At 35.6% G+C, this 17,004-nt stretch overlaps 1 long non-coding RNA gene across 1 annotated transcript in view; it reads left to right on the plus strand.

Moving 5' to 3' along the window:
• Nucleotides 1–13,621, plus strand: part of LOC150094162 (uncharacterized) — a 191,682-nt gene extending 178,061 nt beyond the window's left edge. Inside the window, exon 4 of the long non-coding RNA XR_016550271.1 lies at nucleotides 13,461–13,621. This is a non-coding gene — a long non-coding RNA (uncharacterized LOC150094162). The remainder of the gene's footprint in view (nucleotides 1–13,460) is intronic.
• Nucleotides 13,622–17,004: the final 3,383 nt, after the last annotated feature.

Raw genomic sequence — 17,004 nt, forward strand, 5'->3', positions numbered from 1 at the left:
AGAGAATGTGCTAGGGAACTGACAGTGAAATGTCAATGAAAGTCTGGCTTTGGCAAAGGTGCCCAGGGAATGGAAGGAAGGTAAGATAGTGCCATTGCATAAGGGTGGTAACAGACTGGAAGTGTCTAATTATAGACCAGTTTGTGTGTCATCAGTAGTTATTAAGATCCTGGAGAAAGTAGTGAGAGACCGTATACAGCATTGGGCAGATGAGGGTAATGTTATCTGTAAGAGTCAACATGGATTTGTGAAAGGGTGCTCTTGTCTTAGCCATATGCTAGCCTTTTATAATAAAGTTACTACAAGAACATTAGATGGGGGAAAGGCATATACTGCAATTTTCTTAGACTTAGCGAAGGCATTTGATGATAAGCTGATATTTAAGTTGCAGCACATGGGTCCGGATGTCAGATTGGTCAACTGGATTCAGGATTGGCTGTCTGATAGGTATCAGAGAGTTGTGTATGGTGGAGCAGTTTCAAGGAGCCAGAGGGTTAGAAGTGAGGTCCCACAGGGCTCAGTACTAGGACCTATATTGTTTAACCTTTATATCAATGACATTGCCAGTGGATTGCAAGGGGATATTCAGTTGTTTGCGGATGATGCGAAGCTGGGAAGGATTATTAGTAATAGTGCAGATGTGGTACCCCTGCAAGAGGATTTGAATAAGCTAGATAGATGGGCAAATGAATGGGGGTGTCAGTTTAATACAGCAAAATGTAAGGTCTTGAGGTTTGGGAAACATCGATGGGATGCTGCATTCTCTGTGGGAGAAGTTATACTGGAGGAAGTAGGGGAGACAAGAGATCTGGGGTTGATGATTGATAGAAACCTGAAATTTAGGGGACATATTGCAAAGGTGGTGAAGGTAACACAGAGGATTGCTGCAATTATGAGGACACTGACCTACAGAGATAAAAGGGTTATCATTCCGTTGTATAAGTCTCTGATCAGACCACACTTAGACTATTGTTCTCAGATTTTTTCTCCAGGATTTGAAGGGGATAAATTAACTGTGGAAAGGATACAAAGACGGATGACAAAGATGGTTTCAGGACTGTACAAGGATGGTTATGAGGATCGGCTGAGGGAATGTGGACTGCAGAGTTTGGTGGATAGAAGATGGAGAGGTGATATGATTGAGACTTTTAAACTGTTGAGAGGTGGTTACAGGGTTGACACTGGGGAGTTCTTTTGCTTGGTTGAACAGTGGGAAGGAGTGATGACAAGAGGCCATCCCTGGAAGTTACGAAAGGAAACACTGTGAGCAAGAGGGTGAGGAGTGGTTTCTTTGCATGGAGAGTGGTTGAACCAGATGGTTACGAAAGGAAACTGTGAGCAAGAGGGCGAGGAGTGGTTTCTTTACATGGAGGGTGGTTGAACCGTGGAATACATTGCCTGATGGAGTGGTGAGAGCAAGAATGATCAATGAGTTTAAGGAGTGATATGATAGACTTTGTGTTTCTTAAGGAGGGACCTCCCCTCGATGAGTCTTGACAGACTTTATGTTCTTAGGAAGGACCTTCCACGATGAGTCGTTTGACTCCATGGAGGCCTGAATAATAATAATAATAATCTTCCTTGAAATCATTCAATCTGAAGATGTAACTGAAGCTACTATATTGATAGCTTATTTCCTTCACTCACCACATATCATGAAAGAAACTGGACCTGACATACTTCCCAGACATTGTAACTCAGCTTTCAGTATGATTCCAAGTTCCCTACCCCACTTCAATACACACCTATCATGAATTGTAAAATTTCCATTCTGTTTACATTATTTCATCATCTACATTCCACCCAGGTGACCATATCTTACCACAAATGGTCCAGAGTGGTCTTATCAAAACCTTGTATAGTGAGAAAATAACTTCGTATTCCTCTCAGTTATTGTTTTCTTTAACACTGTAGTTATCCAGTGTGATCTTAGCAACGTGGCCTTTAAACTAATTCACTGCTACTATCATCTGTAAGTCTCTAGCTTCATCATCAGATTGCAGCAAATTCCCATTATAATATTCAATCTGCTGTATTCTCAGTTCAGAATGCATAGCTCTGCACTTATCATATTAAACTGATACTCATTATAATTTACCCATAGAATCAGTAATAGAATCCTTGCAGGCCAATTAAAGTTGGCCTGCAAGGATTCCGTATATTACATCTCATCACCCAATCGCACTTATATGCATCATCATATAATTAGATATTCCCTTCCAGACCAATCCCAGTGTCATTAATACCATATTTACTCGAATATAGCTCGTCCTCGTGTATGCCTCACATCCGTGATTTACTTTACGAAAAAAGAAATTGCAAAGTTTCGCATATAGTTCGCACACGAAAAAAGTTTAAAACTTTTAAGAAATAGATGATGAATGTTGTTATGGCAGTTTCAGATATTTTGGAATTTGGTTATAGAGAATTAGCATTTCAACTCTTCTTCTATCATCACTTCCAATCATCGGCTCGACTTTGTCGTTGAGTTGCACGATCTTTTGTTAATACTGCACCAATCATATGCATAGAAATGGAAGTAGCCAGTAGAGGAAATGTGGGAGTGAGGACATTGACTTCTTCTTGATCTTGAATTGCATGGAGGTGGATTAAGAGACCATCATTAGAACTGTTGTGCAACTGGATTTTGAGAGCTTGGGAGATATGATTTCACCAGAAATAATTAATTTAATTACAGAAGCATTGTCTCTGAAAGATTCAAATATGTCGCATGATGAAAGTGAGCTGCCGATCGCATAAATAACGTTGATAATTAACATTTAAATGCATACATTTTATAAATAATGTGAACAATTATAAACTGTAATGAATACTGAGGATTTAAATGTGAACCTCAATTTAGTTTTTTTTTGTGAAAACTTTACTTTCCAAAAATCCCTGCGTACATCTCTTGCCACGATTTTTTAACTTTAATTTTGGAGAAAAAAGTGCGAGGTATATTTGAGTAAATATGGTATATATTATTTGTGTATTGCAAATATAATATGTCAGACATTTCTTTGTTAAAGTGATATTCCAGTTTAATTTGTTGTTTGAATAAACTGTTGCAGACAGAAAATAATATTAGAAAAAATATTAGAGATAGGAAATGTACAAAACTGTGGTCTGCATTGCCAAGAGGAGAGATTATTTCTACAGTGTCTCTGGAAGAACTGCTGGTCAAAAAACAGATCCAGAAAATTTGGAGAGTGAAATGGGTTATCAGGAATTCGAGTGGGTAGATGTACGAGGGTGGTCTGAAGAGTTCTTGGCCTCGACCATAAATGCTAAAACTATCGGCAAGAATTTTTTTAAGTTGGTACATCTGTCATAAGCATCCATGTGAAATTACAAGTCATTATATCAAGTAGTTTAATTTATACAGCTGCCTGAAGCAAAAGTGTTGTCTGTATCCCTTGAAATGAATAAAATTGAGTATCTTGGGATTATAAAATTCTTTGTAAAAGAAGGTTTAACGGCAAAAGAAATTCATTCAAAGTTCATAAAAGTTTATGGGCACTCTTCTCCTTCGTTTTTGACAATTAAGAAATGGGCTGCCGAGGTATAAATGCGGCTGTACCAGCCTGGAAGATGATCTACGTAAGTGTAACAACACCATGATCAACACCATATGGTATTGGATGACTGGTGAGTCAGAGTGCATGAAATTGCTGAGACTATACACATTTCAAAAGAATGTGTAGGATATATTTTGTATGAAGAATTGCAAATGAAAAAGCTTTGCGCAAAATAGGCACCGCGCTTGCTCACAACAAATCAAAAATGCACTCACATGAAAATCTCTGAACAGTGCTTGGAGTGTTTTAAAAAGAATAAAACTGATTTTGTGCATCAATTTATTACTATGGATGAGACTTGGATTCACCATTACACACCAGAATCCAAACAGCAGTTTAAACAGTGGACAGAAGCCGGTAGTTCAGCAGCAAAGAAGACAAAGTCGGTTTCATCAGCAAGAAAGGTCATGGCATCAGTGTTTTGGAATGCTAAAGCCATTTTGTTTATTAATTATCTTGAAAAGGGTAAAACAATAACCAGGGAATATTATTCCAATCCAGTGGCCTAGATAAGGGGGGGTGGAAGGGACGGTCCACCCCAGGCAGCACTTTGAACCTTACCCTATACGTCGTTTTGACTTTTTGTAGTATTTTTGGTGTGTATTGAGATGAGTGGCAAAAGCTATAGCAAGCAGACTAGACGAAAAAATCGTGAAAAAATACCCAGTTTGCAGAAGGAAAAAATCATCTTTCATCAGGACAATGCACCTGATGAAAGGTGTTTTGGCAATGGAAAAATTACACAAAAAAAAATCCCACAAAGGTGTTTTGGCAATGGAAAAATTAAAGGATCTGCACAATGAATTGTTGGAATATCCACCCTATTCCCCAGATTTGGCAACCATTGACTTCTGTCTCTTCCCAAAACTAAAACTCTTCCTCACTGGTCAGCATTTTTCTTCCAATCAAGACATGATTGCAGCTGTAGAGGGCTATTTTGTAGATCTTACTGAGAGCCACTACAGGGTTGGGATAATGGTGCTGGAGCATCGCTGGAATAGATGTATGTCTTAAGGGAGATTATGTTGAAAAATAAAAATAATTTTGAAATTATAAATTTGTTTTTTGAGTGTTAGGCTGAGAAATTTTCAGACCACCCTCGTACATCAGTAAGCCATCAAAATGCTCAGGATTTTGGTATAATCAAGTTTTCAGGATTATGGATTTCAGTTTGGTTGATAGAATTTGTATGGAGGTAGCAGGGTTTTTTCTCCCGGAAACTCAGGTTTTTCATCCTGCATACAGACAAATCGGCCCTTCAGAACACACGCAATTTACAGACAAAAAATACTAGTTGTGGTGGGCAATAGATGGCGTTGATGGAGATGATTCGTAGTAAAAGTTCGTTGTAGTGGTTGAGACAGTTGTAGGCGTGATGAGTCCTTGGACTCCTTGGAGGTGTCAGGAATAATAATAATAAAATGAAGTGGAGACGAATGAAAATTTGATAAAAACATGAACTTCATTTCTTGTTAAAGTAATCACAGTAGAATAAAGAGAACGTTTGTGGAAGTTGTGCAGTATACTCATTGAGGAATGGATAAGAATTGGTTTTCTAAATTCATATTTCCTTTTATTTATTGAGGGTAGGTATGTAAACATCAACCTCAAATATTAATCCATCTTCATTCTATAGGATGTGACAGAAGAATGCTTGTATTTTAAATAGGGTGACCAGATTTTTATGATGTCAATCCGGGACAAGACAACTTTGATATAATATGTTTTATTTCAAACAATTAACTTAGCAATTCTTATTCCTTCAAACATTTCATAACACAAAATAATAAAATTACATTGTAAAAGATTTTTCCTAATACTTATCCACCACCTTTATTTTCTTTAAGAATTCTTCATTTCCGTACATCGAACTGATTGAGCTCTTTGCTGTTTATCCAATGATTGTAAAGGCAGGCCTTAATAGCTAAACATAAAAATTTAAAAATAATTTAGAAAAAATAATATAAGCTATAAAAAAATTTACCGATCAATCCATGTTACAGCCTGAAATAAACGTTGAAATTGCAAAACAGAAGTGCACTTAAATTATGTGGAGTATATTCAGAAATGTCTGCTTGCAACACTGTGACACTGTCAAAATTCATGTCGACTATTTACAGAATCCGGGATGTATACTGAAGTGGGACACTGCATTAAAATCCGCGACTGTCCTGCTCGATTTGGGATATCTGGTCGCCCTAATTTTAAATGAAAATATTAAGATAACCAGAGAAAAATATCGAAATGATAGTTTGCAGTGTAAAGTTTTTTCATTATTATTATTATTTGGGATAAACAAAGTTCAGAAAGTTGCACAGTAACCTGTATCTAATTTTGACTTGCAACACATAGTGAAGTCACTTTTGATTTTTATCTTTATCCTTTACTTTACCTTATAAGATAAAAAATCTAAGGGAGTAAAGGTCAGGAAATGTTGTTGCACTACTGTAACAGGTATAGTGGATAACATTTTGATATGTAAGTGTACAAGCTTGTTTATTGGGATAAATGAGCTTGTACTGGCTTCAGATGTAACTCAGCTTTTGCTATCATGTTGGAGGCTTGATAGAAAGTATACAGCACTCAAAAAAGATTAAAACAGACTTTAAAACTTCCAGTATTTCATCTCAGTCACTGAGACATCTTCAGGGATTACAAAAAAAGTAATGCAACACACTCAAATACCACACAATACTAAGCTAACCATGTGGGTGATTCTAAAGTCCTATGTAGGTGGTGCATCCTCTATGTGCACCCAAATGGTAGGTGGCTTAGATTGTAAGGTGGAATCTCTGATGATTAATGTTTCCCAAATTTTCGGAAGTTTAATGCCCGTATTTATTTAGATTTGGTTGCTTTTTGAGAGCTGCTGCAGATTCTAAAAATAGTCTCTCTCTTTTTTTTAATTTCAATTTACATTGGTGGAGCATGTTGGTTTTTTCCAAGAGATCCTGTGGGTTGTATCCAAAACATGGTCTTCCAGGCCTGACTGATCATAGTCGTGGTTGCAGATGTATGACTTGTGTTCTTCTAGGCAAATGGTTGCTGATCTGTCTGTCTGTCCAAAGTACACCAGCTTTCAGGAACAGGATATTTTATAAACTCCAGGCACTGAGAAGGGAGGGAGTTGATCTTTGGTAGAATAGATAAGGATAGCAAGTTTGCTGTGGGGCTTAAATGCTGTGTAAAGGTTGTACCTTGGATGTAGGGTATGGTGATGGCATTTCTGAACTCCTGAAGAGAAGGCCGAAGATTGGGAGAACTGATTATTTTTTTAATACTATAATCGCTGTAGCCATTGGAGAGGAAGGTGTTGTGTATGTGGTTAAGTTCAGTTGAAAGGGCAGTTCCACTGGAACAAAGATTGTGGGCTCTCTTGGTTAGAGTTTTAATAATGCCATATTGTTGAGCAGGGTGGTGAGAGAGTTTATGAATGTATCTGCCTGCATGCATAGATTTTCTATATACAGTGAAGGAAAGTGTACCATTAGGAAGGCGTGTAACTAAGGTGTCTAGGAAGGGTAAACTATTGTTAAATTTTGTCATAAGTGCACCCTAACTACAGCCACTGAATCTTTAATTCTGTTGGTTAACTCTTGTCTCGTAGTAAAGTTAATTTTGATGTGCGCACTTTATCTTTTATACAACCTCATAGAAAAAAAAATTTCAAATGATTAACTCAGTCATTCACAACATGAGAATATGATCAAAAGTAACAAAAAATGGATTGAAGTGCTAGTAGTGATAATAATGAAAGCGAAATGGAAAAACTTAAATGAGAATTGGTAAAAATGAAGATTGGAATTATGCATAAAGAGAAGAAACTGAACATCAGAAGAAGGTATCCACTGATGTAAAGGGGGGGGGGTGAAGAAAGTGTCAAAGGGTTATTGTGGCTTTGTAGGGGATTTGAGCATTAAAGGTATAATAAATAAATAATCTGAGCGATTTGTTTTCAATGAAACAGATTACTGAGGTTTTGCATGAATTTTTGGTAAAAGTGCTTAACATGTTGCCCAAGTATGATAGTAGTGAACTGAGAAGAAAAAGAACAGAAATAATGATTAGCACGATGACTGAGTTATTATGAGTTCAAAGGATGTACAGTTTGTGAATTTGAAGGGAAGTTCATAGTTTTAGGTGTTGGACATCTGGATCAACTGCTGTTTGCTGTACATTCAAGATAACATACACATACTGGATTGCATCTATGTCTACAGCATACCAGGTGCTCACCAGACAGTCCTTTAACTGACTCAGATCTCATATAGGAGGACTTTTCTGCCTGGTCTGTTTTGTTAACATGTCTCATACATTCTCAGTGAATTTCAGATCTGGGCTTTCTGGTGACCAGTGAAGATGTTGCAAGTTGCTATTATGCTTGCTGAACTACTGCTGAACAATTATTGTGCAACGGACAGTCATCCATAAAACAACTGTAACCTGTTGGATAAAAAGTCAACATTGCAGGATGGACTCGATCAGCAAGAAAGTTAAGATATTCCTTGGAGGACACATGATCTTACAGCAATATCAGGGGACCTATTTCGTACCAACAGAACATGTCTAACACCATAACACCACATCTAGAAACTTGAGTTGTGTTTACAAGGCATGTTGAGTTCATTACTTCATGGAGCTTCTGCCAAACTTTCTACCTACTGTTGGTACAGAATAAGGTACCATGACTCGTTGGGCTACATGACCTTTTTCCAATCTTCGAGTGTTCAGTAATGGTGTTCCCAACACCACTATAGATGAATTTTCCAGTTCTTTGCAGAAATCAGTGGTTTCCATATATTCATTTAACTGCCAATGCTGATCCTCTTCAATTTCCTGTGCATAGTATTGTGAGATATGGGTTGGGAACAACCTTCATTAAATATTTTGGTCAATTGCTACATGCAGGAAATCTATACAATCCATCTTAGACTACAGCAATCTCATTCTTTACAGATTGACCATAGTTATGCCTCTTAGACAAGCAATGCGAGTTATTTTTCCACTGATTATACACCTGTGATATTTTACTTTTTGAGAAACCAGTCAGCCCTGCTAATTTCAGAATCATGGCTCCAGCCAGATGTGCACCCACAGTAAACCCTTTATTGGAGTCCAAAAGATCCTTTGTTTTTCCCATTGTGATCAACACTATTGATGATTACTGACCAGCAGCATTTTTAAATAGTTGCCTAGAACATGTGGTGAACACGTGACAAATTTTTTGGCATGCTGCATAAGTGACATTTAAGTACATCTACATAAATGTTTTTAATTCAGTGGCCAGTATGGGTAGAAATGTAATATAGCAACTTAGAGTAAGGAGAGATGGTATCGGCAGGAATGCCTCAAAGAGAGTGAATTGTTCTGCACTAATATAAAAAATATCTGAAATAAGAAAGTCCACAGATAATTGGCATCAGTGAAATGTGGTTGACTGAGGATAATATCCTGGACATAAATAGAAATGGAGAGATATAGTAATTTCCAGAAAAACAGGAAAGAGAAAACAGTGAGAGAGTATACAATTAATGAAAGCAGAATAAAAACTGTAATGGTTTTAGTGGGATTTGGTGTGAGTTTGAAATCAATAGAAAAATATATCTAATAGGATGTTATTATAATCCTGGGAATGTAGAGGGCACTGATCATGAAATGTTTAGACAAATTGGTTAGGTATGTAAAGGGAAGGTGATCCTCCCCTTTACATGAGATTTTAGATATATTTCAATTATAGAAATGTAGATAGGAAGGAAGAATCGTGTATGGAAAGAAGGAAAGAGAATTTGTTGAGTTTTCTAAAGGACTATCTTAAGCAGCATATGATGGTTTTAATGTTGGGTTTGGTGATGTCTTCACAGGATATGGTTGTGAATGAGGTATCAACCTGCTGCTAGTTGTTGAGAGTGATCTTGAGGCTTGGGAGCTGGTCAGGTCTTAGGATACTTCAGGTATTGGCTTAAATAATCAATGGTTCATAAAGGATATTATAAAATCATTAAAAAGGCAAATCTTTATTAAGGTGAATGTTACTGATACATGGCATAATGAAATCATTTAAAAATTGCAAATTAAAAGAGATGCTGTGTAAATAATTAACTTTTTGCTGCAGTTCGTCATTTCAACAAATCCATCAGTAACACATCGCTCATAGGAAAAAATGCTAATGCTGTGAAGCATTTGATTTTCATGTTTAATTCAGCATCTGTTTGATAGTGTTACTTCAAACCAATGGCAACAATTTTGCAATAAAGATTTTGTACCATATAAAATAAACAACCTATTATAGTTGTTGATGTAAATATGTTAGAAAAAGCATTGATAGTTGCTTTCTCGAAGTCAATCATTAATGTTTCAGGAGCTAATGATGAATGGAAGCCCTTTAAGGCACTGAATAATCTGCTGTAAGTTAATTCTGATTATTTATTAAAAGTTAATTATTTACGTAGCATCTCTTTTAATTTGCACAATTTTTAAATGATTTCATTATGTTATGCATCAGTGACATTCACCTTAATAAAGATTTGCCTTTTTAATGATTTTATAATGCCCTTTATCATTCATCCATTGATTATTTACAAAAATTAATGCAAAATGTTTTACAGTGAAAATGTCTTATGGTGTAAATGTTTACAGTGAAAATGTTTGCAGCGAATTTTCCTACAGCAAAAGTGTTTATGCTGAATTTTCCTAGAACCCATCAATACCATAAATTGTTACAGGGAAAGAGGGTGGCAGTGGGAATCAATTAGGATGCATCTGGCATAAGTATTGTACAATTGTATAAATATTTGGGCATATATAGTAAGAGTGAAATGGATTAATACCGAAATTAGGCAAATAGTTTGGGTAAAGATGGTAGTGATCACATCAGGAGTATAAAATTCATGCCAGAAAAATATAAAAAAATAGAGGGAGAGTACAGTATTAGAAGAGATTGGCCAGTCAGGCCAAAGAAAATTAAAGGGAATTCTTCCACTATTGTGACATGCATGAGAAATAATTACAATAGGTGACATTAGTGGATGGATAATAGCAGTGGCTATGACAAGAGATGTAGTGGAATTACTTAATGATAGTTTGCTAGCATATATCTATGTAAATCATACTATGCAACACAAAGGAAGATAAATGATAAAGATATCTGAGATGCAAGTATCCAACATCAAGTATTGACTAGGTCAAATATTATTAACACTGTGGAAATGAATGGTATATCACCACATATTTTTAAGGAGTCTGCACAGAATTAGCTGTGTCTCCTGACTTAGTTGTTTAACGAGAGTTATGCATTTGGGGAATTTCCTAAGGAGGAAAAAAGGTGAGATGAAATTAGTGAGAACAAAAGTTTCCAATTTTAGGCTAAACTAAACTCGTATGTCATCATGATTAAGGTATTGGAGAGGTTAGTTATGCATAGAATACAGAATTGAGTTGGCCACAAGATTCACTATGATAGTCAGCATGGTTTCTGAAGAGTAGATCTAATTTTAGCGATCTACGTACAAATAGTGATTTTGCAGTCATAGTTATAGAACAAGTTTCCAATTTTAAGCCAAACTGTATATATATGCCAGTGTGATTAAGTTATTGTAGAGTTTGGTTACGAATAGAATGCAGAATTGATTGGATACAAGATTCACCATGATGGTCAGCATGGTTTCTGAAGAATAGATCTTATTTTAGCGATCTACATACATATTTACGATAATGTGATGAGTGTGCTCTTTAAGTGAGACTCAAATACAGTGATATTGTTGAACTTGCAAAAACATTTGATAAATTGTTGCATGACAAGTTGGTGTACAAGTTGGACAAGATGAAAGGATGGATAAATATTGGTTATTTGGATTCGAGATCGGCTGTATGAGTAATAAGATATGCATGAAGAAGCAGTATCCTATTAAAAAACAGTATCTAGTGGTGTACCATAAAGTTTTGTATTTGGGCCTTAGCAGTTTAACTTATTTTTTAATAATATTTGATGTAAATCATAGTGGATTTTCAGTAGATTGCTGATAATTCAAAAGTGAAAAGAGTTAAAGGAGTGAAGCAGATGTTAACTCCATTCAGGAAAATTTGATTGACTTTCAGCTTTGACAAATGAGTATGTTCAATTTTAATGTTAATAAGTGCCAGGTGTTATACTTTGGAGAGTAGAGGTATCATATAAGGCTGTATATTAGCAGAATTGTGTTTCAGGAGGGTGGACAAGATTAGATAAGTATTTGTAATACTTGCCATGTGGCAAGTGTTGCAAATACACAACACGGTGCATTGCTGCTGTGTAAGGGGCATACTGACAGGTAGGAATAAGGAGGTGATTGTGCTACTATATAAATCATTGGTCAGACTACACATAGACTTCTGTGCTCAGATTTAGTGGCCTAGCATTTATTGTGATGCAGAAATTCTGGAAAAGGTCTGGAAATAACTGGGCAGTATCAGGACTTAGAAAAATGTTGGTTATAAGAAGAGGACGAGGGAATGTATTTGCGGGGTTTGGTTCCATTGTCTTCCACGGATGCCTGAAACTGCGGATAGTAGTGAACCCTATATATACTATGTTTTTTCCTATACATAAATACCTATGACAGTGTTTAATTTATAAATTATGCATAGTAAGAGATTAACAACAATAACTAATAATAAAACAACAATTATAACAGCATACTGTAATAAAGTTATCTGAATGTGAATGGAATCTTAGTAACCTCAGATGTATGTAGCTTTCTCCACCTTTGCAATGAGTTGCCCTGGTGTTGGACAATCTCTGCGATCAGCCATACTATCTATTACTAAAAGAAAGAGCCATACGGCTTCATGTGGATTTAAGCACAGTGGATATTAGATCCAACATTATTTCAAAGCCGAATGTTTGTAAAGACTATGAAAGTTTCGTAAGTTGACCTTTCGTATGTTAATATCTTCAGATCAGGGTTGACCGCGAATATCGAACTGCAGATACGAGGGTCCTACTTTATATTGCAGGGTTAAGTAAACAAGTAGGAAAGAACTGATATAACAGAGACATTTAAGTCAATGTGGAGATTTTACTGGATTAATGCAGAAGGGACATACATGGAACAGAAGAGGAGAATGAGAGTCAATTTCTGAAGTTGCTTAAAGTTGTGAAGATGAGAATAAGATTTTTTTACATGAAGTATGATAGTTGACTTGAGCTTCCATAGCTAAGTCATTATAGATGAAGCCCTTTGGGTGGAAAGACCTGGATTCGATTCCTGTCAGTGATGTGAGGAACCTTTATCTGGTCTCTTTCGACTAAAGGTGAGTTAGCCGGTCTCATATGGAGATAGAGGGTTTTTTCCTCCTGAAAATTTGGGTTTTTCATCCCTCAAAACAAACAAACCGGCCAGTAGATCAATCGCAGTTTACAGACAAGAATACTTAGAGGCATAGGGGTAACTGCCTTATCCGCGTATTATGGTTGGGAAGTCCAAGGATACTTGGAAGGCTATGGGCATGTAAGTGCATTTTAAAGCCACTGATGGATGGATCGATGATAGTTGACTGGAATTTATTGCTAGAATGTATTGCAAATGCTAGTAGTTCAATATAATAGATATGCTTGCTGAGTGAAACCTCTCATAATGTGTTTTGACTCAGCAGAGGTTTATAATAATAATAATAATAAAATATCAGCATCTTTTTATGGAAACCCTGTATTTAATTTACTGATTATTTTTATATATAAGTGCAGATGAGTTGCAAGTTTAATTATGCATATTGCAGAATCATTAAGTATTCCCTCTCTTTATTCTTAATTTATTGCATTATTCATTATTATACCAAAAATTTACCATTTTTAATTCACACATTTAATAAATTATTAATTAAGTTCCTTTTAAATTTTTTTAACAGATACTGCTCCCAAGAAAGAACCTTCTTGGTTAGTTCCACATCATGTCTCACAGCCCACTGAAAAGAGATATCAAGTGGGCAGGCAGACCACTGGCATTACATGTAACTGCCTTTGGCCAAAGCCTCTACAGTTACAAGTAAGTAATACAGATTCTTTTTAGAATACCACCACCACTGCGCACGCACACACACACACACACAAATTTTTCTTAGGTGTAAGTAAAATAATTGCTCTAACACGTGTGTTTTTGTCTCCATGAATTCTACACAATGAATGTACCAATATTTTCTGATATGTTCTGTGAGGAAGATGATATACTCTAGCATAAGGTAAGAGGTCTAATTTTTCTGCAAGAGAAGATAGAACATGCAGATTTTTTGGACTGGTCTGTTATATTTATGTATATCCCACCACAATAATTTTGCCCCCCTGACAATGAAATGAAGTTCATCTACCACCTGAAAAAATTCAACAAAAATCCATTTCAGTGGTGGGATTTAAATCCACCAAGTGGTTGGTACTCTCAAACAACATATGATGATTCTTTGAACATTTGTTAGGATTATTTTGATTAGATATATAGATCAGAGAAATCCAAATGACAAAAATTACTTAGTTTGTTCCAGACTATTAAATGGTTTTGCCAGATCATATTTACCTAGGCATGATCTGTTGATAAAATATTGTTCTTATAGAGAAGTAAATTCAGATATGAATGTGTGTATGAAGGAAGTTTACAGTCTTCTTACATAGATTCAACTTGTTTAAAAATGATTACAAAGCTATCTAAGATTTTTTTATTTTTTATATAAGCCTCACAGCAAAGGTTGCAAAATTTATAGCATCGGTGCAGTTTGTGGACAAAAAAAAAGTAGGAAGAAAGAAAGAAAGACAGAACTTGTCAACATATATCTTAAACATATCAAGGATGTCTTATTGGGAAGACAGAATGAAGGAAGTCTGTTCCAAAGAAGAACAGAGATAGAATGAAAGAGGAGGAAGAGTAGTTGACTTGATAAGCTGTCATCAGTTGTAATATAGCTATTTTGTCTACTTGAATCTCAGATCTAATATGCATGTAATATTATAGTTATCAGTCCATTGTTACTAATCAACAACAATGGACTTATAACTCAGGCTGGTTTAATTTTAAATGTAATGTTACTTTTCTTCTTTGTATATAGTTTATTAGTTTGGTTTATTTATTTCTTTGTGTGTGGTTCCCCCTTTCCTCAATCATCCCTTAGGACTGGTTGAGCCCTTCCTATTAAGAAATTAAGTATGTATTTTATGACTGTAGATCCATGTGTATTCACCGGCCGGTTTGTCTGTTTTGAGGGATGAAAAACCTGAGTTTCTGGGTGAAAAAACCCTCTACCTTCTTATGAGACCGGCTAAGTTACCTTTAGTCGAAAGAGACCAGATAAAGATTCGCCACATTATGGACAGGAATCGAACCAGGTCTTTTCGACCAAAGGGCTTCGTGTATACCGACTGAGCTATGGAGGCTCTATTAGTTTGGCAATGGTTTTTGATATATAAGTCAAATGTTATCTTCTATCACGATATAGTTTAACATTAAACCATTCTGCAACTTTTATTTTTATTTTTCTAATATTAATCATATAATATCCTTTAGAGTACATATGAGAAATTTTCTGATGGTAATGATAAATTATTATTGATATATCTAATTTGCTTTCCTGGTTGGACAAGTAGTTAATTTATCCACTTTCAGCCATTGGGTTGCCAGTGTGAATCCCACCATGGAGATGGATGCTTGTGATTTTCTTGAGATGAATTTCATTGTCTGGTGTAAGACTGCCACCTCACTTAGTGAAAGCCTGAAGTGGATGGAAAAAGTTCCGTGTTTGGTTTCTAGAGCAGGGTTTCTGGATTATGTAAAAATATAATAAATACAAGATAATAAAATAATATCAAAAATTTTTTTAATCCTTCATGATACATTGGTATCATAAGTTACAGCCTTTCATGGATGGGAGTTGCATGAAAAAAAAAAAAAAAAAAAGATGACCACATGTAACCTGCAAAACTCAATGATTTTATTAGCATTATTTTATTAGACAGGATATTGAAATTGGTTTTGTTATTCTCTCCTTTACTTTTACACAGTGTTCAGCATTCATTATGAAATTATTTATGTAAACTCAGAGCTGGCGCTAGGGTCTTTGCCGCCCGCATGCAATGTCTATCTAAGCACCCCTGTAACAATCCGGGTGTGTGTGTGGTTCTTTTACGATAATAAAAATTTAAATTATTTGAAAGTTGTACTTACATTTCTGCAATTGTTATAACCTTCTACAAGACTACTTGATTCGGTAGGTGCGAAAGGTTTGCAACAAAAAGCAAAAAACAGAATTTAAAGTTTCGGAATAAATGGGCCATGTTCTTGGCACGAGCTCCCCGTTTTCCATTTTTCTATTATAATGCGTGTAACCAAATTTATGACCATATGTATCTCTGGGATATATTATATTTTTCTTTTGAACAGGTCCCATTTCAATTAAAACAACTCATAATTTTTCATCAATATTTCCCCATTCACCTGGATCTTCTAAATTTACAGAGACTAACAAGGTGTTAGTTTCATGTCAACTACAACTAAATCTTCTCCTAACTGTTTTTCACTTAAATCATGCGTCTTGTTATCTTGTTCAGTAGTTGCAACAGCACTTTCATGAAAACTGGATGATGTGCACGGTTCTTCAACTCTGATTTCTGATGTATCGAGTTGATTACAATCTGCATCAGAATATTTTAATATTTTAACAAATTTATTAAGAGCCCCAATTTGTTTCTTAACATGTGCTTCTTTCGCAGCATGACGCTTATGATTTTGTGCACTGGATAACTTTTTTTAATTTTTGATTCCATTTCTATTTTATACCCACAAGAAATTATTACACAACACGACACAGAGACGAAATAATAGTCCGCACTGTGCTACTGTCAGTAGCCTACTGAGATACGTACCATATGACTTGTTAACTAGCAACAAATGTTTTGTACGAAAATTCATTTCTGCACATAAAAACCGTTCACCATTTCACTTTAGATAGACTGCAGTAGGCAAGCATTTAGCCTGCTCTTGCTGCAAAATTTTAACAGTTGGCTGATCAAAGAGGTGGCAATATACAATTTTTTTAAATTTTTATTCGGTGTATCTGGCCTTATTTATTTTAATATTGATCATTCTAAGAATTTTTTGTTTTCATGATAAAAATTTTGTTTCTTAAAAATGAAATTGTGAACGGTGCCCCCTTCGTAGCGCCGCCCGCATGCCCACTTCCGCCGGCCCTGTGTAAACTACTGCTCTGAGTAATAACTTTAAACTTAATTATTCTGTAATTTAATTTTCATTGTCAAGGTCATGATCATCTGGAGCACTAGAATGCTTGCTGTGCTTTCTTTTGCATTCTGTATCTTGTTATAGCAGACTACACAATTAACCACTTTACCCAATCACATCCCTGGAGAGACTAAAAAAAAAAATAGTAATAAAATTTAAAAAAGAACCCAGAA

Source organism: Typopeltis vanoorti, chromosome 22, assembly GCF_054136105.1.
Source record: "Typopeltis vanoorti isolate ZY-2024b chromosome 22, IOZ_Tvanoo_1.0, whole genome shotgun sequence".
Taxonomy (NCBI): Eukaryota; Metazoa; Arthropoda; class Arachnida; order Uropygi; family Thelyphonidae; genus Typopeltis; species Typopeltis vanoorti.